Here is a 27,142-nt window from a genome sequence, read left to right on the forward strand (position 1 = left end):
CCATGTCAACCGCCTGAAACCCTACTATGACAGGGCTGATCTCACCCTGCTCATGGCAACAGATGAGGGACAGGAAGAAGACAGTGATCCTCTACCTGATCTCTTCTCTTCCACAGAACAAGATGCTCTTGTGGAAGGTGTAGTTTTGGCTGATTGTCTTACTGCTGAGCAGAAAGATAATTGCATAAATCTCCTAGGACAATTTTCAGAACTCTTCTCTACTGTGCCAGGCACCACTTCTTGGTGTGAGCACACTATAGATACTGGAAACAGTTTACCTGTCAAAAGTAAGATCTATAGGCAGCCTGACCATGTCGGGGACTGCATAAAGCAAGAAGTTCAGAAAATGTTGGAACTAGGAGTGGTTGAGCACTCTGACAGTCCATGGGCTTCTCCTGTGGTACTGGTACCAAAACCCAATTCTAAAGATGGAAAGAAGGAAATGAGGTTTTGTGTAGACTATAGAGGTCTCAACTTGGTAACCAAAACTGATGCTCACCCTATACCCAGGGCAGATGAGCTTATAGATACACTGGCATCTGCCAAGTATCTAAGCACTTTTGATTTGACTGCAGGGTATTGGCAGATCAAATTGTCAGAAGATGCTGAACCTAAGACTGCATTTTCTACCATTGGAGGACATTACCAGTTTACTGTAATGCCTTTTGGTTTGAAACATGCACCTGCCACTTTTCAGAGGTTGGTGAACACAGTCCTGCAAGGGCTGGAAGCTTTCAGTGCAGCATATTTGGATGATATAGCTGTCTTTAGCTCCAGCTGGGATGATCACCTGGTCCACCTTTGGAAAGTTTTGGAGGCTCTGCAAAAGGCAGGCCTCACTATCAAGGCTTCAAAGTGCCAGATAGGGCAGGGTAAGGTGGTTTATCTGGGACACCTTGTTGGTGGGGAACAGATTGCACCACTTCAGGGGAAAATCCAAACTATTATTGATTGGGTTCCCCCTACCACTCAGACTCAGGTGAGAGCCTTCCTAGGCCTCACTGGGTATTACAGGAGGTTCATTAAGAACTATGGCTCCATTGCAGCCCCTCTTAATGACCTCACTTCCAAGAAAATGCCTAAAAAGGTATTATGGACAGCAAGCTGTCAGAAAGCTTTTGAGGAGCTGAAGCAGGCCATGTGCTCTGCACCTGTCCTGAAAAGCCCTTGTTACTCTAAAAAATTCTATGTCCAAACTGATGCATCTGAATTAGGAGTAGGGGCAGTCCTATCACAACTTAATTCTGAGGGCCAGGATCAACCTGTTGCTTTTATTAGTAGGAGGTTGACCCCTAGAGAAAAGCGTTGGTCTGCCATTGAGAGGGAGGCCTTTGCTGTGGTCTGGGCTCTGAAGAAGTTGAGGCCATACCTGTTTGGCACTCACTTCATTGTTCAGACAGACCACAAACCTCTACTTTGGCTAAAACAAATGAAAGGTGAAAATCCTAAATTGTTGAGGTGGTCCATATCCCTACAGGGAATGGACTATACAGTGGAACATAGACCTGGGAGTAGCCACTCCAATGCAGATGGACTCTCCAGATATTTCCACTTAGACAATGAAGACTCATCAGGTAATGGCTAGTCTTATTGTCCTTCGTTTGGGGGGGGGTTGTGTAGGAAAGTACCATCTTGCCTGGCATGTTACCCCCATTTTTCACTGTATATATGTTGTTTTAGTTGTATGTGTCACTGGGACCCTGGTAACCCAGGGCCCCAGTGCTCATAAGTGTGCCTGAATGTGTTACCTGTGTAGTGACTAACTGTCTCACTGAGGCTCTGCTAATCAGAACCTCAGTGGTTATGCTCTCTCATTTCTTTCCAAATTGTCACTAACAGGCTAGTGACCAATTTTACCAATTTACATTGGCTTACTGGAACACCCTTATAATTCCCTAGTATATGGTACTGAGGTACCCAGGGTATTGGGGTTCCAGGAGATCCCTATGGGCTGCAGCATTTCTTTTGCCACCCATAGGGAGCTCTGACAATTCTTACACAGGCCTGCCACTGCAGCCTGAGTGAAATAACGTCCACGTTATTTCACAGCCATTTTACACTGCACTTAAGTAACTTATAAGTCACCTATATGTCTAACCTTTACCTGGTAAAGGTTAGGTGCAAAGTTACTTAGTGTGAGGGCACCCTGGCACTAGCCAAGGTGCCCCCACATTGTTCAGAGCCAATTCACTGAACTTTGTGAGTGCGGGGACACCATTACACGCGTGCACTACATATAGGTCACTACCTATATGTAGCTTCACCATGGTAACTCCGAATATGGCCATGTAACATGTCTATGATCATGGAATTGCCCCCTCTATGCCATCCTGGCATTGTTGGTACAATTCCATGATCCCAGTGGTCTGTAGCACAGACCCTGGTACTGCCAGACTGCCCTTCCTGGGGTTTCACTGCAGCTGCTGCTGCTGCCAACCCCTCAGACAGGCAGCTGCCCTCCTGGGGTCCAGCCAGGCCTGGCCCAGGATGGCAGAACAAAGAACTTCCTCTGAGAGAGGGTGTGACACCCTCTCCCTTTGGAAAATGGTGTGAAGGCAGGGGAGGAGTAGCCTCCCCCAGCCTCTGGAAATGCTTTGTTGGGCACAGATGTGCCCAATTCTGCATAAGCCAGTCTACACCGGTTCAGGGACCCCTTAGCCCCTGCTCTGGCGCGAAACTGGACAAAGGAAAGGGGAGTGACCACTCCCCTGACCTGCACCTCCCCTGGGAGGTGTCCAGAGCTCCTCCAGTATGCTCCAGACCTCTGCCATCTTGGAAACAGAGGTGCTGCTGGCACACTGGACTGCTCTGAGTGGCCAGTGCCACCAGGTGACGTCAGAGACTCCTGCTGATAGGCTCCTTCAGGTGTTAGTAGCCTTTCCTCTCTCCTAGGTAGCCAAACCCTCTTTTCTGGCTATTTAGGGTCTCTGTCTCTGGGGAAACTTTAGATAACGAATGCATGAGCTCAGCCGAGTTCCTCTGCATCTCTCTCTTCACCTTCTGATAAGGAATCGACCGCTGACCGCGCTGGAAGCCTGCAAACCTGCAACATAGTAGCAAAGACGACTACTGCAACTCTGTAACGCTGATCCTGCCGCCTTCTCGACTGTTTTCCTGCTTGTGCATGCTGTGGGGGTAGTCTGCCTCCTCTCTGCACCAGAAGCTCCGAAGAAATCTCCCGTGGGTCGACGGAATCTTCCCCCTGCAACCGCAGGCACCAAAAACCTGCATTACCGGTCCCTTGGGTCTCCTCTCAGCACGACGAGCGAGGTCCCTCGAATCCAGCGACGCTGTCCAAGTGACCCCCACAGTCCAGTGACTCTTCAGCCCAAGTTTGGTGGAGGTAAGTCCTTGCCTCACCTCGCTGGGCTGCATTGCTGGGAACCGCGACTTTGCAGCTACTCCGGCCCCTGTGCACTTCCGGCGGAAATCCTTCGTGCACAGCCAAGCCTGGGTCCACGGCACTCTAACCTGCATTGCACGACTTTCTAAGTTGGTCTCCGGCGACGTGGGACTCCTTTGTGCAACTTCGGCGAGCACCGTTTCACGCATCCTCGTAGTGCCTGTTTCTGGCACTTCTCTGGGTGCTACCTGCTTCAGTGAGGGCTCTTTGTCTTGCTCGACGCCCCCTCTCTCTTCAGGTCCAACTTGCGACCTCCTGGTCCCTCCTGGGCCCCAGCAGCGTCCAAAAACGCCAAACGCACGATTTGCGTGTAACAAGGCTTGTTGGCGTCCTTCCGGCGGGAAAACACTTCTGCACAACTCTCCAAGGCGAGTGGGATCCGTCCACCAAAGGGGAAGTCTCTAGCCCTTTTCGTTCCTGCAGAAACCTCAGCTTCTTCTGTCCAGTCGAAGCTTCTTTGCACCCGCAGCTGGCATTTCCTGGGCATCTGCCCATCTCTGACTTGCTTGTGACTTTTGGACTTGGTCCCCTTGTTCCACAGGTACCCTAGATTGGAAATCCACAGTTGTTGCATTGCTGGTTTGTGTCTTTCCTGCATTATTCCTCTAACACGACTCTTTTGTCCTTAGGGGAACTTTGGTGCACTTTGCACTCACTTTTCAGGGTCTTGGGGAGGGTTATTTTTCTAACTCTCACTATTTTCTAATAGTCCCAGCGACCCTCTACAAGGTCACATAGGTTTGGGGTCCATTCGTGGTTCGCATTCCACTTTTGGAGTATATGGTTTGTGTTGCCCCTATCCCTATGTTTCCCCATTGCATCCTATTGTAACTATACATTGTTTGCACTGTTTTCTAAGACTATACTGCATATTTTTGCTATTGTGTATATATATCTTGTGTATATTTCCTATCCTCTCACTGAGGGTACACTCTAAGATACTTTGGCATATTGTCATAAAAATAAAGTACCTTTATTTTTAGTATAACTGTGTATTGTGTTTTCTTATGATATTGTGCATATGACACTAAGTGGTACTGTAGTAGCTTCACACGTCTCCTAGTTCAGCCTGAGCTGCTCTGCTAAGCTACCATTATCTATCAGCCTAAGCTGCTAGACACCCTATACACTAATAAGGGATAACTGGGCCTGGTGCAAGGTGCAAGTACCCCTTGGTACTCACTACAAGCCAGTCCAGCCTCCTACACCCTGCCATTCAGGATACCATTCCTGTGGTGGGAGAAACCTCTCCTGGGGTGGCACCTGTTCCAAGGGAATCATCATCTGGCAAAGCTGTACACCCTGAGGTAGAAGTACCTCTCTGTGGGATAACTAACATTGGTGAGAAAAAGAGCACCATTTTAGTTAACATGGAGCATCCCTTCAACCCTCCCAGAGAAACTTTAGCACAGAAACCCTGCACTGCCTCACAACACTTAGGACAGCATCCCTGTCCTAGTTTGGAGCTCATATGAGAGCATCCCTGCCCTGCTCCAACTAAAGAGAAACACCATCCCTGTTTTCTCTTCCAGCCATATGGACAAAACTTTTGCCCAGCTATGGCTTTACTGAGACAGCATCCCTGTCTGCCATTTTCATCACTAGAAATAGGTTCAGTGAATAACTCCCACTGCTCTAAACTAAAACTTACTGCTAGAAACTCTGAAAATATATCTTCACATTGTTGCTTAGCTAAAAAAATTCAAACAGGGTGGTTTACATCCCCACAGGGAAATAACCATGTAGTGGATGATAAAGGGAGTAACTAGTCTATTGCAGAGCTACTCTCTACTTATCACCACTTAGACAATAAAGACTCAACTGTCCAAGGTTAACCTTATTGTCCTTCGTTTGGGGGGGGGGGTTGTGTGAGAAAGTAGCCTCTTTCTAGCCTTGTTACCCCCACTTTTGGCCTGTTTGTGAGTGTATGTCAGGGTGTTTTCACTGTCTCACTGGGATCCTGCTAGCCAGGGGCCAGTGTTCATAGTGAAGCCCCTATGTTTTCAGTATGTTTGTTATGTGTCACTGGGACCCTGCTAGTCAGGACCCCAGTGCTCATAAGTTTGTGACCTATATGTATGTGTTCCCTGTGTGATGCCTAACTGTCTCACTGAGGCTCTGCTAACCAGAACCTCAGTGGTTACGCTCTCTCTTTACAAATTGTCACTAACAGGCTAGTGACCAATTTCACCAATTTACATTGGCATACTGGAACACCCTTATAATTCCCTAGTATATTGTACTGAGGTACCCAGGGTATTGGGGTTCCAGGAGATCCCTATGGGCTGCAGCATTTCTTTTGCCACCCATAGGGAGCTCTGACAATTCTTACACAGGCATGCCACTGCAGCCTGAGTGAAATAACGTCCACGTTATTTCACAGCCATTTACCACTGCACTTAAGTAATTTAGAAGCCACCTATATGTCTAACCTTTACCTGGTAAAGGTTGGGTGCTAAGTTACTTAGTGTGTGGGCACCCTGGCACTAGCCAAGGTGCCCCCACATTGTTCAGGGCAAATTCCCCGGACTTTGTGAGTGCGGGGACACCATTACACGCGTGCACTGTACATAGGTCACTACCTATGTATGGCGTCACAATGGTAACTCCGAACATGGCCAAGTAACATGTCTAAGATCATGGAATTGTCACCCCAATGCCATTCTGGCATTGGGGAGCCAATTCCATGATCCCCCGAGTCTCTAGCTCAGACCCGGGTACTGCCAAAATACCTTTCCCGGTGTTTCACTGCAGCTGTTGATGCTGCTAACCCCTCAGACAGGTTTCTGCCCTCCTGGGGACCAGCCAGTCTTGGCCCAGGAAGGCAGAACAAAGGACTTCCTTAGAGAGAGGGTGTTACACCCTCTCCCTTTGGAAAAAGGTGTCAGGGCTGGGGAGGAGTAGCCTCCCCCAGCCACTGGAAATGCTTTCATGGGCACAGATGGTGCCCATTTCTGCATAAGCCAGTCTACACTGGTTCAGGGATCCCCCAGCCCTGCTCTGGCGCGAAACTGGACAAAGGAAAGGGGAGTGACCACTCCCCTGACCTGCACCTCCCCTGGGAGGTGCCCAGAGCTGCTCCAGACCTCTGCCATCTTGGAAACAGAGGTGTTGCTGGCACACTGGACTGCTCTGAGTGGCCAGTGCCAGCCGTTGACGTCAGAGACTCCTTCTGATAGGCTCCTTCAGGTGTTAGTAGCCTATCCTCTCTCCTAGGTAGCCAAACCCTCTTTTCTGGCTATTTAGGGTCTCTGTCTCTGGGGAAACTTTAGATAACGAATGCAAGAGCTCATCCGAGTTCCTCTGCATCTCTCTCTTCACCTTCTGACAAGGAATCGACCGCTGACTGCTCTGGAAGCCTGCAAAACTGCAACAAAGTAGCAAAGATGACTACTGCGACCTTGTAACGCTGATCCGGGCACCTTCTAGACTGTTTTCCTGGTGGTGCATGCTGTGGGGGTAGTCTGCCTCCTCTCAGTACTAGAAGCTCCGAAGAAATCTCCTGTGGGTCGACGGAATCTTCCCCCTGCAACCGCAGGCACCGAAAGACTGCATCACCGGTCCTCTTGGTCTCCTCTCAGCATGACAAGCGAGGTCCCTTGAACTCAGCAACTCTGTCCAAGTGACTCCCACAGTCCAGTGACTCTTCACTCTAAGTTTGGTGGAGGTCAGTTCTTGCCTCCCCACGCTAGACTTTATTGCTGGGTACCGCATGATTTGCAGCTGCTCCGGCTTCTGTGCACTCTTCCATGATTTCCTTGGTGCACAGCCAAGCCTAGTTCCCCGGCACTCTAACCTGCAGTGCACGACCTCCTGAGTTGTCCTCCGGCATCGTGGGACCCTCCTTTGTGACTTCTGGTGAGCTCCAGTTCACTCCACTTTGTAGTGCCTGTTCCGGCACTTCTGTGGGTGCTGCTTACTTCTGAGAGGGCTCTTTATCTTGCTGGACGCCTCCTCTGTCTCCTCACGCAATTGGCGACATCCTGGTCCCTCCTGGGCCACAGCAGCATCCAAAAACCCTAACCGCGACCCTTGCAGCTAGCAAGGCTTGTTCACTGTCTTTCTGCACGGAAACACCTCTGCAAGCTTCTTCACAATGTGGGACATCCATCCTCCAAAGGGGAAGTTTCTAGCCCTTGTTGTTCTTGCAGCATCCACAGATTCTACCATCTGGTCGCAGCTTCTTTGCACCCATAGCTGGCATTTCCTGGGCATCTGCTCACTCCGGACTTGATTGTGACTCTTGGACTTGGTCCCCTTGTTCCACAGGTACTCTCGTCAGGAAATCCATGGTTGTTGCATTGCTGCTGTGGCCCAGGAGGGACCAGGATGTCGCCACTTGGATGAGGAGACAGAGGGGGCGCCCAGCAAGTCAAGGAGCCCTCACAGAAGCAGGCAGCACCCGCCGAAGTACCAGAACAGGCACTTAGAAGAGGAGTGAACTGGTGTCCACGCAAAGTCACAAAAGGGAGTCCCACGACGCCGGAGGACAACTCAGAAGGTTGTGCACTGCAGGTTAGAGTGTCGGGGACCCAGGCCTGCCTGTGCACGAAGGAAATCCTGGAAGAGTGCATGTAGGAGGCTGGCCTGGCTTGTAGTGGGTACCAAGGGGTACTTACACCTTGCACCAGGTCCAGGTATCCCTTATTAGTGTAGAGGGGTGTCTAGCAGCTTAGGCTGATAGAAAAAGTAGCTTAGCAGGGCAGCTTAGGCTGAACTAGGAGGAGTGTAAAGCTCCTACTATACCACTGGTGTCATATGCACAATATCATAAGAAAACACAATACACAGATATACTAAAAATAAAGGTACATATGCCAAAGTATCTCAGTGAGTACCCTCAGTATGAGGATAGCAAATATACACAAGATATATGTACACAATACCAAAAATATGCAGTAATAGCAATAGAAAGCAATGCAAGCAATGTACAGTCACAATAGATTGCAATGAGAGCACATAGGTATGGGGCAACACAAACCATATACTCTAGAAGTGGAATGCAAACCACGAATGGACCCCAAACCTATGTGAGCTTGTAGAGGGTCGCTGGGACTGTAAGAAAACAGTGAGGGTTAGAAAAATAGCCCACCCCAAGACCCTGAAAAGTGGGTGCAAAGTGCACCTAAGTTCCCCTGAGAGCACAGAAGTCGTGATAGGGGAATTCTGCAAGGAAGACCAACACCAGCAATGCAACAACGATGGATTTCCAGACGAGAGTACCTGTGGAACAAGGGGACCAAGTCCAAGAGTCACACTCAAGTCGTGAGTGGGCAGATGCCCAAGAAATGCCAGCTGTGGGTGCAAAGAAGCTGCCACTGGATGGTAGAAGCTGTAGATTCTGCAAGAACGAAGAGGACTAGGAACTTCCCCTTTGGAGGATGGATGTCCCACGTCGTGAAGAAGCTTGCAGACGTGTTTCCGTGCAGAAAGACCACAAACAAGCCTTGCTAGCTGCAAGGGTTGTGGTTAGGGTTTTTGGATGCTGCTGTGGCCCAGGAGGGACCAGGATGTCGCCAATTGAGTGAGGAGGCAGAGGGGGCGCCCAGCAAGAAAGGGAGCCCACTCAGAAGCAAGCAGCACCCGCAGAAGTGCCGGAACAGGCACTACAAAGAAGAGTGAACCGGAGCTTACCCGAAGTCACAAAAGAAGGTCCCACGCCGCCGGAGGACAACTCAGGAGGTCTTGCGCTGCAGGTTAGAGTGTCGGGGACCCAGGCTTGGCTGGGCACAAAGGAAATCCTGGAAGAGTGCACAGGAGCCGGAGCAGCTGCAAATCACGCGGTACCCAGCAATGCAGTCTAGCGTGGGGAGGCAAGGACTTACCTCCACGAACTTGGACCGAAGAGTCACTGGACTGTGGGAGTCACTTGGACAGAGTTGCTGAGTACCAGGGACCACGCTCGTTGTGCTGAGAGGGGACCCAGAGGACCGGTGATGCAGTCTTTTGGTGCCTGCGGTTGCAGGGGGAAGATTCCGTCGACCCACAGGAGATTTCTTCGGAGCTTCAAGTGCAGAGAGGAGGAAGACTACCCCCACAGCATGCATCACCAGGAAAGCAGTCGAGAAGGCGGCTGGATCAGCGATACAAGGTTACAGTAGTCGTATTTGCTACTTTGTTGCGGTTTTGCAGGCGTCCAGAGCAGTCAGCGGTCTATTCCTTGGCAGAAGGTGAAGAGAGAGATGCAGAGGAACTCTGATGAGCTCTTGCATTCGTTATCTAAAGAATTCCCCAAAGCAGAGACCCCAAATAGCCAAAAAGGAGGTTTGGCTACTTAGGAAGGAGGATTGGCTAGCAACACAGGTAAGAGCATATCAGAAGGAGTCTCTGACGTCACCTGCTGGCACTGGCCACTCAGAGCAGTCCAGTGTGCCAGCAGCACCTCTGTTTCCAAGATGGCAGAGGTCTGGAGCACACTGGAGGAGCTCTGGGCACCTCCCCGGGGGAGGTGCAGGTCAGGGGAGTGGTCACTCCCCTTTCCTTTGTCCAGTTTCACGCCAGAGCAGGGCTGGGGGATCCCTGAACCGGTGTAGACTGGCTTATGCAGAGATGGGCACAATCTGTGCCTATCAAAGCATTTCCAGAGGCTGGGGGAGGCTACTCCTCCCCAGCCCTGACACCTTTTTCCAAAGGGAGAGGGTGTAACACCCACTCTCTGAGGAAGTCCTTTGTTCTGCCTTCCTGGGCCAAGCCTGGCTGGACCCCAGGAGGGCAGAAACCTGTCTGAGGGGTTGGCAGCAGCTGCAGTGAAACCCCGGGAAAGGTAGTTTGGCAGTACCCGGGTCTGTGCTAGAGACTCGGAGGATCATGGAATTGTCTCCCCAATGCCAGAATGGCATTGGGGTGACAATTCCATGATCTTAGACATGTTACATGGCCATGTTCGGAGTTACCATTGTGACGCTATACATATGTAGTGACATATGTATAGTGCACACGTGTAATGGTGTCCCCGCACTCACAAAGTCCGGGGAATTTGCCCTGAACAATGTGGGGGCACCATGGCTAGTGCCAGGGTGCCCTCACACTAAGTAACTTTGCACCTAACCTTTACCAGGTAAAGGTTAGACTTATAGGTGACTTATAAGTTACTTAAGTGCAGTGTAAAATGGCTGTGAAATAACGTGGACGTTATTTCACTCAGGCTGCAGTGGCAGGCCTGTGTAAGAATTGTCAGAGCTCCCTATGGGTGGCAAAAGAAATGCTGCAGCCCATAGGGATCTCCTGGAACCCCAATACCCTGGGTACCTTAGTACCATATACTAGGGAATTATCAGGGTATTCCAGTAAGCCAATGTAAATTGGTAAAATTGGTCACTACCCTGTTAGTGACAATTTGAAAGAAATGAGAGAGCATAACCACTGAGGTTCTGATTAGCAGAGCCTCAGTGAGACAGGCTTGTCCCAGGATGGCAGAACAAAGGACTTCCTCTGAGAGAGGGTGTTACACCCTCTCCCTTTGGAAAATGGTGTGAAGGCAGGGGAGGAGTAGCCTCCCCCAGCCTCTGGAAATGCTTTCTTGGGCACAGATGTGCCCAATTCTGCATAAGCCAGTCTACACCGGTTCAGGGACCCCTTAGCCCTGCTATGGCGCGAAACTGGACAAAGGAAAGGGGAGTGACCACTCCCCTGACCTGCACCTCCCCTGGGAGGTGTCCAGAGCTCCTCCAGTGTGCTCCAGACCTCTGCCATCTTGGAAACAGAGGTGCTGCTGGCACACTGGACTGCTCTGAGTGGCCAGTGCCACCAGGTGACGTCAGAGACTCCTTCTGATAGGCTCCTTCAGGTGTTAGTAGCCTATCCTCTCTCCTAGGTAGCCAAACCCTCTTTTCTGGCTATTTAGGGTATCTGTCTCTGGGGAAACTTTAGATAACGAATGCAAGAGCTCATCAGAGTTCCTCTGCATCTCTCTCTTTACCTTCTGCCAAGGAATCGACTGCTGACCGCGCTGGAAGCCTGCAACACTGCAACAAAGTAGCTAAGACGACTACTGCAACTCTGTAACGCTGATCCTGCCGCCTTCTCGACCGTTTTCCTGGTGGTGCATGCTGTGGGGGTAGTCTGCCTCCTCTATGCACTAGAAGCTCCGAAGAAATCTCCTGTGGGTCGACGGAATCTTCCCCCTGCAACCGCAGGCACCAAAAAGCTGCATTACTGTAGGAAAGTACCATCTTGCCTGGCATGTTACCCCCATTTTTCACTGTATATATGTTGTTTTAGTTGTATGTGTCACTGGGACCCTGGTAACCCAGGGCCCCAGTGCTCATAAGTGTGCCTGAATGTGTTACCTGTGTAGTGACTAACTGTCTCACTGAGGCTCTGCTAACCAGAACCTCAGTGGTTATGCTCTCTCATTTCTTTCCAAATTGTCACTAACAGGCTAGTGACCAATATTACCAATTTACATTGGCTTACTGGAACACCCTTATAATTCCCTAGTATATGGTACTGAGGTACCCAGGGTATTGGGGTTCCAGGAGATCCCTATGGGCTGCAGCATTTCTTTTGCCACCCATAGGGAGCTCTGACAATTCTTACACAGGCCTGCCACTGCAGCCTGAGTGAAATAACGTCCACGTTATTTCACAGCCATTTTACACTGCACTTAAGTAACTTATAAGTCACCTATATGTCTAACCTTTACCTGGTAAAGGTTAGGTGCAAAGTTACTTAGTGTGAGGGCACCCTGGCACTAGCCAAGGTGCCCCCACATTGTTCAGAGCCAATTCCCTGAACTTTGTGAGTGCGGGGACACCATTACAGGCGTGCACTACATATAGGTCACTACCTATATGTAGCTTCACCATGGTAACTCCGAATATGGCCATGTAACATGTCTATGATCATGGAATTGCCCCCTCTATACCATCCTGGCATAGTTGGCACAATCCCATGATCCCAGTGGTCTGTAGCACAGACCCTGGTACTGCCAAACTGCCCTTCCTGGGGTTTCACTGCAGCTGCTGCTGCTGCCAACCCCTCAGACAGGCAGCTGCCCTCCTGGGGTCCAGCCAGGCCTGGCCCAGGATGGCAGAACAAAGAACTTCCTCTGAGAGAGGGTGTGACACCCTCTCCCTTTGGAAAATGGTGTGAAGGCAGGGGAGGAGTAGCCTCCCCCAGCCTCTGGAAATGCTTTGTTGGGCAGAGAGGTGCCCAATTCTGCATAAGCCAGTCTACACCGGTTCAGGGACCCCTTAGCCCCTGCTCTGGCGCGAAACTGGACAAAGGAAAGGGGAGTGACCACTCCTCTGACCTGCACCTCCCCTGGGAGGTGTCCAGAGCTCCTCCAGTGTGCTCCAGACCTCTGCCATCTTGGAAACAGAGGTGCTGCTGGCACACTGGACTGCTCTGAGTGGCCAGTGCCACCAGGTGACGTCAGAGACTCCTGCTGATAGGCTCCTTCAGGTGTTAGTAGCCTATCCTCTCTCCTAGGTAGCCAAACCCTCTTTTCTGGCTATTTAGGGTCTCTGTCTCTGGGGAAACTTTAGATAACGAATGCAAGAGCTCATCCGAGTTCCTCTGCATCTCTCTCTTCACCTTCTGCCAAGGAATCGACTGCTGACCGCGCTGGAAGCCTGCAACACTGCAACAAAGTAGCTAACACGACTACTGCAACTCTGTAACGCTGATCCTGCTGCCTTCTCGACTGTTTTCCTGGTGGTGCATGCTGTGGGGGTAGTCTGCCTCCTCTCTGCACTAGAAGCTCCGAAGAAATCTCCCGTGGGTCGACGGAATCTTCCCCCTGCAACCGCAGGCACCAAAAAGCTGCATTACCGGTCCCTTGGGTCTCCTCTCAGCGAGGTCCCTCGAATCCAGCAACTGTGTCCAAGTGGCCCCCACAGTCCAGTGACTCTTCAGTCCAAGTTTGGTGGAGGTAAGTCCTTGCCTCACCTCGCTAGACTGCATTGCTAGGAACCGCAACTTTTGCAGCTACTCCGGCCCCTGTGCATTTCCGGTGGAAATCCTTCGTGCACAGCCAAGCCTCGGTCCACGGCACTCTAACCTGCATTGCATGACTTTCTAAGTTGGTCTCCGGCGACGTGGGACTCCTTTGTGTAACTTTGGGTGAGCACCGGTTCACGCATCCTTGTAGTGCCTGTTTCTGGCACTTCTCTGGGTGCTACCTGCTGCTGAGAGGGCTCCTTGTCTTGCTCTACGTCCCCTCTACCTCCTGGTCCAATTTGCGACCTCCTGGTCCCTCCTGGGCCACAGCAGCGTCCAAAAATGCTAACCGCACGATTTGCAGCTAGCAAGGCTTGTTGGCATTCTTTCGGCGGGAAAACACTTCTGCACGACTCTCCACGGCGAGAGGGATCCGTCCTCCAAAGGGAAAGGGGAAGTCTCTAGCCCTTTTCGTTCCTGCAGAAACCTCAGCTTCTTCTGTCCAGTAGAAGCTTCTTTGCACCCACAGCTGGCATTTCCTGGGCATATGCCCATCTCCGACTTGCTTGTGACTTTTGGACTTGGTCCCCTTGTTCCACAGGTACCCTAGATTGGAAATCCATCATTGTTGCACTGTTGGTTTGTGTCTTTCCTGCATTATTCCTCTATCACGACTTCTTTGTCTTCTGGGGAACTTTAGTGCACTTTGCACTCACTTTTCAGGGTCTTGGGGAGGGCTAATTTTCTAACTCTCACTATTTTCTAATAGTCCCAGCGACCCTCTACAAGGTCACATAGGTTTGGGGTCCATTCGTGGTTCGCATTCCACTTTTGGAGTATATGGTTTGTGTTGCCCCTATCCCTATGTGTCCCCATTGCATCCTATTGTAACTATACATTGTTTGCACTGTTTTCTAAGACTATACTGCATATTTTTGGTATTGTGTACATATATCTTGTGTATATTTCCTATCCTCTCACTGAGTGTACACTCTAAGATACTTTGGCATATTGTCATAAAAATAAAGTACCTTTATTTTTAGTATAACTGTGTATTGTGTTTTCTTATGATATTGTGCAAGTGACACTTGTGGTACTGTAGTAGCTTCACACGTCTCATAGTTCAGCCTAAGCTGCTCTGCTAAGCTACCATTATCTATCAACCTAAGCTGCTAGACACCCTATACACTAATAAGGGATAACTGGGCCTGGTGCAAGGTGCAAGTACCCCTTGGTACTCACTACAAGCCAGTCCAACCTCCTACAGTCATCACACAGGTAACACATACAGAGCACACTTATGAGCACTGGGGCCCTGGCTGGCAGGGTCCCAGTGACACATACAACTAAAACAACATATACATAGTGAAATATGGGGGTAACATGCCAGGCAAGATGGTACTTTCCTACATCACTTAAATAAAGTACCTTTATTTTTGGTAACAATGAGTATTGTCTTTTATTGTGTATAAGTACCGGGTAACTACAAGTTGTAATGCAGGAGCTTTGCATGTCTCCTAGTTCAGACTAAGCTGCTCTGCTATAGCTACCTCTATCAGCCTAAGCTGCTAGAACACTACTACATTTCATTAATACGCTATTACTGGACCTGGTAGAAGGTGTAAGTACCAAAGGTACTCACTACAAGCCAGGCCAGCCTCCTACACCTATCATTTTAATATTTACTACTACTATATGCCTACTGCGCCCTAAAGGCAGGGTGCATTATATTAATGGGTGGGACATGTAGGAAAGTACCCTCTTGTTTGGCATGGTTACCCCCTTTTTCTGTCAGATGTCAATGTGTTTGACTGTGTTTAATAGGATCCTTCTAACCAGGACCCCAGTGATTATGCTCTCTCTCCCAAAACTCTGTATTTCATCCACAATTGGCACACTGGTGTCCCATTATAAGTCCCTAGTATACGGTGCCTAGGTATCCAGGGCATTGGGGTTCCTGGGGATCCTTATGGGCTGCAGTATATATTTTGCCACCCATAGGGAGCCCAAGCAAACGGTTCTGCAGGACTGCCATCGCAGCCTTTGTGAAAAGATGCAAGCACCCTTTCACTACCATTTTGCACTGCACCAGGTCACATACAACTCATCCCTATGACAGACCTTCTAGCCCAGAGGGCAGGATGCAATGCACGTGTGTTAGGACACCCCTGCACTAGCAGAGGTGCCCACACAAACTAAAGGCCCATTTTTCTGGACTTCCTGAGTGTTGGGACATCATTTAACATGTGTACTGGACATAGGTCACTACCTATGTCCAGCTACATAATGGTAACACTGAACATAGGCATGTTTGGCATCAAACATGTTGGAATTATACCCCAAAGCCTTTGTAAGCATTGGTTGTATGATTTCATGTACTCTGGTGGCTCCTTAGAGGACCCCCGGAATTGCCATTACAGCCTTCTGAGGGTTTCCGGGCAGCCCAAGCTTCTGCCACCTCAAAGACTGGTTTCTGCCCTCGAATTGCTTGAGATGCTCAAGCCCAGGAAGGCATGACAAAGGATTTCCTTTGGGAGAGGGGTGTCACACCCTCTCCCTTTGGAAATAAATGTTACAGGCTCCGGAGGGGTAGTACCCCCAAGCCACTGGCTGTGCTTTGAAGGGCACATTTGGTGCCCTCCTTCCATAAACCAGTCTACACCAGTTCAGGGACCCCCAGCCCTTGCTCTGGCATGAAACTGGACAAAGGAAAGGGGGGTGACCACTCCCCTGTCCATCACCACCCCAGGGGTGGTGCACAGAGCTCCTTCAGAGGGTCCCTGGGTTTTGCCATTTTGGATTCAAGGTTGACAGGGAACTCTGGGAGAATCTGAATGGCCAATGCCAGCAGGTGATGCCAGAGCCCTCTCCTGATAGGTGGGCGCTCAGCTAGATGACCAATCCCCCTTTCAGGGCTACTTAGGGTCTCTCCTTTGGGTGGTTCCTCAGGTTCGGATAGCAAGACTCCAGCAGGATTCCTCTGCAACCTCAACTTTGACTTCTGACCGACAAAACTGCATCTATACTCTTCAGGGTCCTACAAGCTCCAACAAAGAAGCAAGACGCCTCTTGCAACATTGTATCTCCAACTCCTTCCAGCAACTGCAACATTTTCCCAGTTGTGCATCCTCTGAGGACATTCCGTCTTCAGCCTGCATCAGACGGAAGAAGGAATCTCCCTTGGGGTGAAGGAGTCACACCCCTGCTTCTTTAGGGACCAACTGCATCAACGACAGGCTGTGTGGATCCCCTCTTCTGCCAAGCTGCGTGGATCCTACATCAAAGCTGGTAGACTGGAGTGGTCCAGACAGTCCTCTCTGTAGAAGGCTGGCCTGGTTTGTAGTGGGTACCTTTGGTACTTACACCTTATTCGAGGTCCAGTTATCCCTTATTAGTGAAATGTAGTAGTGTTCTAGCATCTTAGGCTGATAGAGGTAGCTATAGCAGAGCAGCTTAGGCTGAACTAGGAGACATTCAAAGCTCAATGAATACCCCTTATAGTTACACAGTACTTATACGCAAGTAAAGACAATACTCAGTGTTACCAAAAATAAAGGTAGTTTATTTGGGTGACACAGTACCAAAAATGTCTTAGAGGCAATACTCCTTTTTGAGGTAAGTATTATACACAATATGTACACTAGACACCAAAATAAGGCAAGTAATTAGTCATTGGACAGTGTAAACAATAAGAAATGCTATAGAATGCAAAGGGGGGAAAATAGGTCTAGGGGCAAGACAAACCATATACTAACAAAGTGGAATGTGAATCACGAACTCCCCCCTAAACAAGTGTAGTGTGTGCGGAATCGCTGGGAGAGTAAGAATACAGTAAAGGTAAGTAAATGACCCCGCCCCAGAGCCCAGAAAAGCAGGAGTAAAGTACTGCAAGTTTCCTTAGGACACACTACACCTCGTGATTGGAATTATTGCAAGAACAAACCAAGGCCCATATTTGTACTCCCTTTGTGGCGGATTAGCGGCATTTATTTTGACGCAAATTCAGTGCAAAGCTAACACCATATTTATACTTTGACGCTAAACCCGTCTAACGTCAAAATATCCCAGTGTGCGTCATTTTCTGGATGCTTGAAACAGCCTTGCGTCAATGAGATGCAAGGTAGGCGTTCCCATCTAAAAAATGACTAAAACACCAGTGCGCCATATTTATCCAACCGCGCAAAAATGACGCACAGCTGGGAGGCGAAGCCAGAAAATTACGTACACTGGGATATTGCGCTAAAATGTAACACCTGGGTCAGGGCAGGCGTTACAATGGGGCAAACACACCAGTACTTAAGAAAAACTCACAGAAGCAACATCAGAGCTCAAAAAAGTAGACGTGGAGGTGCTATTCATCCAGCATGCGTGAAGACTCAGAGGACAGGAGCAACAGCAGCAGCTTCCACTACACCAACAGGGACCCCAAAGGCAACGCAGAAGGCAGGAAAGGATACTCAGGACCAGGACAACCCTTTAGGGCCTCAGGGAACATGACATCATCCAGAGGTACAGACTAAACTGGCAAGCCACACAGAAGCTGCTGTGCCACATTGAGCCACAGTTGGGACCCAGCTTGCAGACACCCCACATCATTCCACCAGAGACCAGGCTGTTAGCTGTCCTGCACATGTTGGTAAGTGGCTCTTTTCAAACCACTGGTGCCCCGGTTGCCGGTATCTCACAGCCCTCATTCTCTGCCTTCCTTCCCAAGGTACTTAATGCCATCATCTCTCTCACACTCCGCCACATCAGCTTCCCAAACACACAGCAGAAACAACAGGAGACCAAACAGGGGTTCTATCAAATCAATGGCTTCCCGCACGTGCTTGGTGCCATTGACTGCACACATGTACGGATTGTGCCACCTTGTGCAACGGAGCATCTATACCACAACAGAAAGCACACACACTCCATCAATGTGCAGGCCATTGTGGATCACCGACATCGTGGCAAAGTATCCTGGGAGTGTACATGATTCATTCATCTTCCCCCACAGCACCATCAATCAGCACTTCCAGGATGGACGATATGGCAATGGCCTACTTGTCGGTAAGTACAGAAACCTAGGAATTTACAGCAACCCTGTAGGACACACAACACATACACCACTACATTGACACATAGCCAGGAACACTGGTAGTCATGTTTGATTTCCTGACCCAATGAGATACAAACCTATGGATAAATGACATGCAAATAACAAGAGATGCCACTCCAGAGCCACACGGGACCAATTTAAAACCACACAGCGACAATGACTGGCCTTAACTGGCAGTACAACTTGGAATATGAATCTTCCAATATCACATCAATAACATTCAATCACACACCCTTCCAAGCAATACGTACTGTGTACGGGGTGTGTAATGTGTTTTGCTGCAGGTCAAACACCATGAGACACATAGCATGATGATGCTGACTCTAATGAAGGTGACATGGAATCATTGAGGCAGTACCAACATCTCACATCACTCCTGGGGTAACATTACATGCTAGCAAAAAGGAAGTGGACTGTGCTATGAAAACATGTGGACGTCACATTAATGCACAGGTCACACTGCTACCCATACGGATTGAGACAATTCCCCAAATACATAACAGATGTACAGGCACATGGACCTTCTGACACTAAAACCTTCACCCCCACGACCAAGTTAGCCAGCTTACCTGGAGCAAGTTCAGTAGTGTAGGCACATGTTTGCACGTGAGCCAACTCGGTGAGGGCACAAAAATAGGTTTGCCTAGAACTTGTCACACATGGGATAATTGTGCATTGTGAATTGTGAACACTTCAGTGCTGCCAACTTATGGAGATGTGTTGTACATTGTCACCTAGCCAAATCATAGGGCCTCACTGTTGCATTTCATATGCAATTACATATGTCTAATTGGATGGGATGTTCAGCCCATATAGTGCAACCATATTACCACCACAGTGAAATCGATTGCATGTGTAAGTATTATATCATCTCCAGGGAAGGCACACGGACACTTCTTTCACATTACATAATGCATGGGAGATACACACTGAACAGCAAGTTTCGAAGTATACCACTGATATCAGGTCAATCAGCCAAACACCAGTTTTGATAGTTAAACAACCCAATGCAGAAAGAACATCACAGAAGCCTAGGATCCCACACAATACCACAAACACAGATGAGTCACAGACGACACAAGATAACGTCTGCCATACAAAGTTATAATCAACATGTAACCAACAACCAAATATTTACCCTAATTTTCTCTTTCAGCTGATCAGGGTTACGGGATCCAGCCATGGATCATGACCCCATTTGCCAACCCAAGCACAGCAGCAGAGCGTGCCTATAATTTGGCATATCGTAGGACACTCACCATTGTTGAGAGGACTTTTGGCATCCTGAAGTCCAGGTTCAGGTGCCTGGACATCACTGGAGGCAGCCTCCTATATTCACCTGAAATGGTCTGCAAGATAATTTTGACCTGTGCCATGCTGCACAACATTTGTGCAAGGAGGAACATTCCTCTCTATGAACCAGATCCACAAATGCCTGAAAAGGAGGATGCTGTCTGTGAAAATGAGGGGGAACATCCAAACACTGCTGCAGGATTGCGTCACAGACAACACATCATACTAAACTTCTTGTAACTATAGTCACCATCACTACTTTATCATATGTCATTAAACACCTAACTTCATCACTGAATCATGCTCTGGGTAATTTTGTATGCATCACATGATACCTAGGAATCATAATTAGAGTTTAGGCTCATGGAGCATTGCAAAAATACAGATTAGGAAACTGAAAAGGCCACATCGCATTTGATGGGTATGAATGAACAGCCAACATCACACACAGTGTAAATGACAAATATCCTGTCTATTTCACATGTGAAGGGCAATATCAGAGGACCACAGCTATGAGACACATCCATGTTGCCAACATAGTCCATTGCAGCAAATGACACACAACTAAGACACGATCAATCATAAGGAAAAAAAAGTGTCTCATACATGAGGCAGTGGATGTGCTATTGCATTGGTAACAGGAATGTATGCCCAGACCCTTGACAGCAGTAAGTGTGACATCAGTTATCTCTGCAAGGAACATGTGTGACAAGAAGTCCATCTAAGCTGAAAATGGATAGCACAAGTGCCCCAGGTATGACAAGCATTGCTCAATAGACATGCTCTGCTCAGTCCATCCCAGGTAATAAGCCCTGCCACTGCCATGTGTTTAGTCTCTCCCCACCCTTCTCTAATGGGCCCTGTAAATGGACTATCTGTACCCTGAGAATCTTCAGCTACACACTCCCATTCTGACTCCTGTGTGCTTCCCACTTCAGTATGGCATGCCATAGTCGTAGTTCATCAGTCTGCATGGACTTCAGGTCAAATAATGCACTGCCTGGTAGTCGGTAAGACCTGTAATCAGGTGTCCATTGCTTCCCATGTGAAAGGTCCACTTGGCCCTTTGAACTTGATTCTCAACTCCAGGACTTGTGAGAGACTGAAGCTGCACACACCTGTGAGCACTACCATGCAAACCAGCCATTTGAACCTGCCCTGCCCTTGCTGCTTCCTGGAGCTGCTTTGAAATTGCCATTTTCAGAATTTCCTTATGCATTGGAGTACAAATCACTTGTGTACCAGAGCCCTTTGGGGATTGTGTAACGTTGCAGATCACAGCACAAACTGTTTTTAGTTCCTACAGTGTTGTACCAGCTTTTCCCAGTCAGAGTCTGCTCACTGTGTATTTGCCTTGTTCATGTTTGTTCCTGACAGAGCCTGCATCCTGTTAGCCAGACTGGTTCCAGTCTTTGCGTTAACCATAGAGGTTCCCTGTGTCTACATTTGTCTCATAGTTGCTTTCCATGCCCTCTCTTTCCTAATGGGGTATTGTGTCTGGTAGGTCTACAATGAATCCTCAAATAGATAGTATAGTTTAATCATTTTACTCATCGTAATCAGTTCTGGGACATGTATTCAAATGGCCTAATCCAGCCCCCATCCCTTGTCTGGTTTTGCATGTATTCATTATTGCCAAACAGTGACAATGTGCTATGGCTGTATGCACAGATTTGGTACGGTGCCTCCAGCACAACAAACAAGGCTTGCCAATGTGTATGTGAGGACAAAACATGTTTGTGCCCTGACGGTCCAAACACAGATTCACTTCTGACGCCATTGTTTGATGGTGCTTGCGTGGTGACTAGCTGTGAGATTAACTATCACAGATGCACAAATGTTCCCTGTTGCAGTGGGAATTTTCAAGACCACCCTATGCACATATGTTGTGATGAAAGCTGCCTGTTACCTATTACTCATTCATAAAGTTTTTGAGCAAACCAAGACGGCCCTGTCGTCAGCCTTATTAAAGTTCTGCAGTGCCATAGCTGGACTATCACCATGTGTGACGTTATTTGATCTTTGGCTTTAGGTCAATTCTGCTTTGAAGGATACTCTTCAAAGCTAGATCTGCACGTAACTATGACAACAAGGAGGCCAATACTGACACAGGATACACATGGCCACACACTTGAACAGGACACCTTTGTGCAATGAAAGGTCTCATGACTAGACCTGCACGTAACTATGACAACATGGAGGCCAATACTGACACAGGATACACATGGCCACACACTTGAACAGGACACCTTTGTGCAATGAACCACTGGAATTATGTGAACACATGCAGCACGGTCTGTTGGTCCTCTACAGCCACAGGAGAAACATAGGTCATGTACCTGACTCAAACTGTGGCGTCCAAAAAAAAAGTTTGGATTGGATTTGAGACTCTGTGTTACAAACACTGTGCCTAACTAGCATGTTCAAATGCCTGACTCATGGGTAGTATACACACAAGTGACCATGAAGTGGTATCCAACATTTTATTAAATGTGATGGGTTACATTTCTGACAGTGCGATTATCAACCGTCCCCTATCTATCCTGTGTATAGTTTGTCATGGGAGATGTTTTGTCTCCAAAGTCAGGGAAGTTCACACAGCATAAGACGCAACAGATATAACAAACACATATCATGACTGATGTACCTCAACGAATGGCATCTGATGGTTATACAAAATTACAACACATTCATACATGCACATTATGCAAAACACTTCTTGTGACGTTCACACAGAGGAAAAGCAACAATTGAAATAGCCAATTCACAGACATAAACACTGTCAAGGAGACCAGCTCCTCGGGGCTTGCGCATGTTTCCAACATGTCCACCTCTTGGCAGCTCCATTAGTTATATAGCACAAAGTTAAACAATGGCCAAGTGGGGGAATGGGTTTTGGGTTGGGAACAGCGGGGAAGGAGACCTGTGGAAGCAAGATTTAAACAACACAATTGCAAGATTAATCACAGTGACTTTCAATAAGTTTTGTTTCAAATAAACACTTATGCTGAAAACATGAAAGGTCTAAGGCTTCACTATAACTAGTCCTCAAGAATCTAGGTACCTGAAAATCAAGAAAGGTTATAAAGGTTTTCTCATGAACATTCCAGAATTAGCATATTATATTTTGAACAATAAACGCTCTCCAAAATACTTCTTAGAACAACCTCTGCATTGTAGTAAGAATCAAAGAGCACATGTTTTTTTCTCTGCATTAATAAACTGTACAAATACCATGAATAACACTTCTACGTTACTCTCTAATTGAGTTTCAAGACTCAAATGTTCAGGGAATATTATGCACTTAAATCAGAACTGCACATCTAGGTTTCAATGTCTAGAAATGATCACGCACTCTGCCGATCTGTATTTCAAAAGTTGCACACCAGGAAAGAATTGCGCACTCTGTTGCTGATTCAAACATCTAGGTTTATATGCAATGAAACGATCACGCAGAACGCCAATCCATCATTCAAGAGTTAAATGCAGGGAAAGAATCGCACACATTGCCGATCTGAATGGCAAGAAATAAATGCCTGGAAGGAATCGGGCACACTGTTGCCAATTTGGAATTCACAATGTAACTGCCATGAAATGATCGCGCGCACTGCCGATCTGAATGCCAAAAAATAAATGCCTGGAAAGAATCGCGCACACTGTTGCCGATTCAGAATTCACAATGCAAATGCCTTGAAATGATCGCGCACACTGTCGATCTGGATGCCAAGAAATAAATGCCTGGCCAATCTGAATGCCAAAAAAATAAATGCCTGGAAAGAATCGCGCACACTGTTGCCGATTTGGAATTCACAATACAAATGCCATGAAATGATCTCGCACACTGCCGATCTGAATGCCACAAAGTAAATGCCTGGAAAGAATCACGCACACTGTTGCCGATTCGGAATTCACAATGTAAATACCATGAAATGATCGCGCGCACTGCCGATCTGAATGCCAAGAAGTAAATGCATGGAATGAATCTTGCACACTGTTGCCAATTCGGAATTCACAATTCAAATGTCATGAAATGATCGCGCACACTGCCGATCCTAATGCCAAGAAATAAATGCCATGAAAACAATCGCACACACGATTTCAAGTTTAGGCCCAAAACTGGAGTGTCAATGGAAAACGGAGTCAGGGGCCTAACCCGACCTCTGCCTTACCACCCTGCTTGAAGATCACCAAATAAACAAGTGCAGACCTGGCAATGACTGGATAGGCTTCTGGGACATGAGCTCTGGAAAATTCTGCTGCTCTGCACCCGGACCTCTGAATAGTGAGCATGTGGAGCTGGGCTGCCTCCCTTATATAGAGCCAAGCCCCGCCCACGAGCCACACACAACCATGCTGCAAGAAAGGCTTCTAGAAAGTCTTAGAATAAAGGACCACACCCTGTAGTCCTGCAAACAAGCCTTGCAAATGAACAATGAATTACAAACAGCATTAATGACTTTTCAAGGTGAAAGCTCTGCAATGCAAAGGGTTAACATACTGCATAGAAACACAATGCATGAAATATGCCTCTGCATAAAGACTGGGTTTTTGCATTTACCTCACCCGTAGAGTGCGCACTGTCCTGATGTTGAAAGTACTCTCCCCTCTCAAACGCCCCCTAGGGCCTGGCTGTCTGGATGTAGGCAATGAAAACACCTCACTAGTCGTGGAGCATGAATGCCAGATGTGGATACCCATGAGTTGTTCTCAGGACTGTAACCTTTCCAGGATATTAAATACCAGAGATTTCGACCTCTAAATTTTGAATCCAGCACCTGTTTAACTTTGTATTCCAATTCTCCCTGTACTAGAACTGGAGCTGGTTGTGAGCAGACTTTTTGGACAGCTCTTTTCAGGAGTGAAGTATGAAATACTGGATGAATACGTAGTGACCTTGGTAACTGCAGTTTATAGGTCACTGGATTAATTTGTTGAAGAATCGTGTAAGGACCTATGAATTTGGGATTAAACATATGTTTTTTCTTGAAGTCAATATGACGTGTGGAAAGCCACACTCTATTACCTGGCTTATATTGGGGTCCTTCACAATTGTTCTTGCCATAGTGCTTTTTATACTTTTGTTTAGCTTTATCTAGGTGTTGCTGGATTTGTTTCTGGGTTTGACAGAGTTGTTGAATCGTCTCTGACATGGCTGGTGTAAGTGCACTTTCTTGTGGAATCATGATTGGCAGGGTAGCAGGAGGATAGCCAAACAGACCAAAAAAGGGAGTGACACCAATGGAAGTATGACACGAGTTATTATAGGCTACTTCAGCTAACCAAAACATCAATGCACAAGAATGAAGTGCTTTCTCTGCATAAGCACATAGGTATTGTTTTAATGTCTGATTTAATCACTCCGTTTGGCCATCCATTTTAGGATGATGACTGGTAGACAGTGTAGAAGTGATTTGAAGTGTTTTGCACCATATTTTCCAAAAGTTAGAAGCAAATTGTGATTCTCGATCAGAGAGAATCACTTTTGGTAATCCATGATATCGGACCACTCGATTTAAAAGGATTATTGCCAGTTCACTGGAGGTGGGCAATTTCTTGCAAGCAATGACATGTGCATATTTCGTGAGACTATCTACCACAACAAAGATTACTGAGTGATGTTGAACCATGGGTGGACCAGTAATTAAGTCTAATGAGATCTGCTCCCAAGGTCGAAGTGGAGTTGGGAGAGGATGTAACAAACCTCTTGGCTTTGAATGACTTGACTTGATGCGAGCACAAACTTCACAGTTAGCTACCATCTGTTTGATATCTTTTATCAAAGTAGACCACCAAAAGTAGCGTTGAACTAATTCAAGAGTTTTAGGAATTCCTTGATGACCTGCCATAGGTATAACATGCAACCAATGAAATATCAACTTACGCAACTTGGTGGTTGGAACAAATAAACGGGCATAATAGAAAGGTAATCTTTGTTTGATTGATCTTTTGGGATCTGCTTGAGCCCATTTTTGCCATTTCTCAATGGTGAAGGAACTACGGATTTCTTCAAAAAAGTCTTCAGTTTTTATGATGCAAAGAATTTTATCTGGAGCAATGATAGAACTAGGAGACTGAATCGTGGGTAACATAGTCAAATCTTGACGGGACAAAGCATCCGCTTTGCGATTTTCCTTTCCGGGGCGGAAGGTTATCACAAAATCAAACTCAGCAAAAAAAAGCATCCATCAGAGTTGCCAAGGAGACAAAAGTCTAGCTGATCTCATGAACTGGAGATTGCGGTGATCTGTATATACTGTGATAGTGTATTTGGCACCTAGCAAATGGTGTCTCCATTCTTTGAAGGCATCACTGATTGCCAGAAGCTCTTTCTCAGCAATAACATAACTTTGTTTCTGCTTCGTTCAGCTTTCGAGACATGTAGTTGAACAGTATCTTTACTGCGTTGTGATAAGACTGCACCAATAGCTACATCTGAAGCATCTGCTTCTATTATGAATGGACGCTCAACGTCTGGATGAGTCAAGACTGGGACAGTGGAGAAAGCTTTCTTTAAGGTTGAAAATGCTCTGTCGGCTTCAGGGGACCACACAAATGGTTCTTTCTTTCTCACTGTCTGAGAGATAATGGTTTATGAACCTGCGATAGAAGATTGCAAAACCTAGGAAGCACTGAACATCTCAAACAGTCTTTGGAGTGGGCCAATCAGTTACTGCTTGTACTTTTCTTTCTGCCATGACCATACCTTGAGGATGGTGGTAACATCGAATTCACATTCGGTTAATTTGCAATACTGATTATGCTTTCGAAGGGCTGTGAGACTCTTCTTGACATGTTGTACATGTTCGAATTCATTGTCTGAATACTCTCTAAGGATGTCATTCAGAAATAATTGAAATACTGATGGAGCATTACAAAGCCTAAAGGGCATGACTGTGTATTCAAACAGACCATATTGTGTTTTAAAGGCAGTTTTTCATTCATCGCCTTCTCTCATTCTGACCAAATGGTAAGCACCTCTTAAGTCTAACTTAGTGTAGATTTTTGTTTTTAACTTGATCCAACAAGACAGGAATCAGTGGTAATGGGTACTTGTTCTTCACTGTGATTTTGTTCAAACCTCTATAGTCTATGCAAGTTCGAAGATCCCCATTAGCCTGGGGACAACAAAAAGAGGAGATGCTGCAGGAGACTTGGAAGGCCGAATAAAGCCATTAACTAGAAATTGATCCAAGTATTTTCTTAGATGTTGATTTTTGTTTTCTGACAAGGCGTACACACGACAACTAGGGAGTATAGCACCAGGAGTTATTTCAATTTGATAGTCATATGGTCTATGAGGTGGCAAGGTTTCTGCTTCTCTTTCATCAAAAACATCTAAATAGGACGAATACTGCCAGGGCAGCGTTACATCTTTTTCAGCAGCTGTTGCTATGTGAGCTTTGCAAGGTTTTGTGGCTCTTGATGTCTGGAGACATTTTTAATTACACAAGATGGAGGAGAAT

The sequence above is a fragment of the Pleurodeles waltl genome, unplaced genomic scaffold, assembly GCF_031143425.1.
Source record: "Pleurodeles waltl isolate 20211129_DDA unplaced genomic scaffold, aPleWal1.hap1.20221129 scaffold_139, whole genome shotgun sequence".
Taxonomy (NCBI): Eukaryota; Metazoa; Chordata; class Amphibia; order Caudata; family Salamandridae; genus Pleurodeles; species Pleurodeles waltl.